General features: G+C 40.5%; 1 non-coding gene across 1 annotated transcript; it reads left to right on the forward strand.

Moving 5' to 3' along the window:
• Positions 1 to 2,684: 2,684 nt before the first annotated feature.
• Positions 2,685 to 2,756, forward strand: Trnag-ucc (transfer RNA glycine (anticodon UCC)). Its single transcript has one exon. It is a non-coding gene; the product is annotated as a tRNA-Gly (tRNA).
• Positions 2,757 to 3,062: the final 306 nt, after the last annotated feature.

Consider the following 3,062-nt stretch of genomic DNA (forward strand, 5'->3'; position numbering starts at 1 on the left):
TTGAATCGGTCAAAAGAATCGACTCTTTTTTGAGAGTGAATCGGAAGCGATTCGCTCTCAAAATTGAATCAGTTTTCCCATCTCTAGTAGGCATCCCTGGAGGATATCCTACAGGAATGCTTGTAGGGATTAACGGAGAATCTCTAAAAATACTCCTGAAGGAATCTCTAGAAGAATTCCTGGAGGAATTTCTGGAGGAAACTCTAGAGGCATTTCTGAAGGAATCCCTGGATAATTTTTAGGGGAGTCCCTGTAGCATTACCCAGAGGAATCTCGAGAATAGTTTCTATTAACCGTTATGTGGCCGGCAAACTTTTTGCTTTTTTCTACACCGTGTATTTTAAATGGGTGCTGGGTACCCGAGTACCCTGCCGGCCACATAAGGGTTAAGTAAATCTCTAGAGAAATTCGTGGAGAAATCCCTTAACAAATTCCTGGACGAATCCCAGGAAGAATTCCCGAAGAAACTGCAGATGGGATCCTTGGAGAAATCCTGTGGGAATTCGAAGAAGAGTTCGTGGAGGAACTCCTTGGGGAATCCCTGTACCAGTTTCTGAAGGAATCCCTGCAGGAGTTCCTGAAGAAACCCCAGGAGAAATCCTGGAACCAATTCCTAAGTTAATCCCTAAACAGTTCCTGAAGGAAGTCCTGGATTAATTCCTGGAGGCGTTCTTGAAAGAATTCCTAGAGCAACTCCTTAAAAAGTGTTCCTGGGGGAATGCTTGGAGGAATTCATAAAATAATCCCTGGAGTTGTTCCTGAAAGAAACGCAAAAGAAATTTCCGGGTGGATCTCTGGAGGAATTTTTAAAGAAAAAACCTGGAATTCCTGAAGAAATGCTAGCGGGGATTTTCGGATTCCAGTCACTATGGAATCATAAACGGATATTGGTTCAACACCTGACGTTTTGGTCATATATATATATATATGTTTACATACATAGAGATTGGAAGCCGAAAATCCCCGCTAGCATAATACGAATCGATCCTCTTACATTCCTGAAGAAATCCCATGAGGAATCTTAGAAGCATTCCCATGAGGAATTCCTTAGAAAATCCCAGGAAAGCTTTCTTAACAAATTCCTGGAAAAAACGAAGGAATCCATGTCTGCAATAATTTTTGGACGAATTATTGTTGGAATCTTTGGATGGACTCCCAAAACAATGTTTTGTACAATGTTTCGTGTACGGGTTTCTGGAAGATTTTTTTTTATCTCTTTATTCGGGGATTTTCTGCCGTAGGCAGGTTCATCCCGGATAGTTTCTGGAAGATATTCATGCTGAAATACTTCGAATTATTTCAGAATGAATTATTGAAGCAATCTCTAGTGAAATTCTTGAAGGAATATATGGAGAAATCTCTGAGAGAATACTTCCAGAAATAACTAAAAGAATATCTGTTGACATTCCTTTGGTAGTCCCTGGAGAAATTCTTGAAGGAATCCTCGAAAAAAGCACTGGAACATTCACTGGAGGAACCTCTATACATATCCCAGGATAAATTCCCGGAGGAATTCCTGGAGGAATTCGTCTATGCTTGCTTGCAGATGCATCTGTAAAAATTTCTGCAGGAATTGTGGAAGGAATTCTTGATGCAGTTCTTAAAACAAACCCTGAAACAATCTACCGCAACCGGTTCCAGCATATCTGGAAAATTTGGCATGATGTTTTTGTATTCTATGAATAAACATCACAGAATTTAGCCATTCAACCAAGCAAAAGTAAAGTGGTTCTCTTGGAGAAATATTTAGCGAAATTTTCTGTGGTTCTCCCCCTCTGGCTACGCCCATGCATCAGTACACTTGGAGATTACTACATCAGACGATACCGCACCTCGACCACGGTCTTATCGATGAATGGCGCTTATCGGACATTATCGATGTCAGGATCTATGGTGGCGCTAACATCAACAATGACCGCTATCTGGTGATGGTCAAACTCCACCCAAAATTGTCCGTCATCAACAATGTACGGTACCGGCGACCGCCACGATACAATCTAAAGTGACTGAAGCAATCGGATGTCGCTTCAGCTTAGAAAATATATTCCGGTGTAGTCACACCAAAGACTGCAAGGCCGAAAAAAGCCAAGGCAACCCATATCAGTTTCCACCATCAAATTAATTTCATACGAAAACTTTCTACCTTTCCCCCATTCCAAGAAATGAAACAATCGACCTTTTACAGTCTAAATTTGCAAGTAAAATCAACAAACAGAAAACAGGTTAGCATTAGACTATACCCTAACCCCACACATTAGCTCGCATCCAGTGAACAATAATGCGTCTTTATTTCCAATCCTCACACCCTGTACTTCTGAGCCCAGTCAGTACCCGATGTGATGAATGAAAACTGCCCAGTTCCAGTTTTGTTCACATCATACCTATATGATAAGCTTGCTCGCCCAAACACACATTCGAAATAATAATAGCGTTTACAGTCGAGGGGTTTGAGATAGGAAAAGAGTAAAAGAGCAAAAACCACCCGAAGGCGAAGGTCAGAATTAAAATAAACTGTCTTTCGCACAGTGCGACGTGGTGGAAACACAAAAAAGAAATTGGATGAGACAAGCTGATGGGTGATGGTGGTGAGATATGGACGATATGGAGTGTTTGCTTGTATGTTTAGAATGGAAAGAAATACAAAATAAAGCATATAGTGGATTATATGAAATGCTTGATATATGGCGTCGGTGGTGTAATGGTCAGCATAGTTGCCTTCCAAGCAGTTGATCCGGGTTCGATTCCCGGCCGACGCAGGATCTTTTTTTATGGTGAAATACATGGGTTATTTTACTACAAGTGTTTTTCACCTCCAATGGTTTGTGCGTTCGTTTAACAGCAGTGCTGTGTACTGTGACAATGGTCCGTATGCCGTATTTATCTGAAAAAAAATACGCCTAAACAATTAGTTTTAGTTATATGATGTCCTCGGGGATTTTTTTTACAAAGTTCTAAAATTAGGGCGGTCCAAATGGTTCTTACAATCACAACATCAACATTTTAGTTCTTTCATATAGAGCAATAGTATGTTCTATAAGTTCAAAAATCACCTGATTTCAAAC

This window comes from Aedes albopictus, chromosome 1 (genome assembly GCF_035046485.1).
Source record: "Aedes albopictus strain Foshan chromosome 1, AalbF5, whole genome shotgun sequence".
In the NCBI taxonomy this organism is placed as follows: Eukaryota; Metazoa; Arthropoda; class Insecta; order Diptera; family Culicidae; genus Aedes; species Aedes albopictus.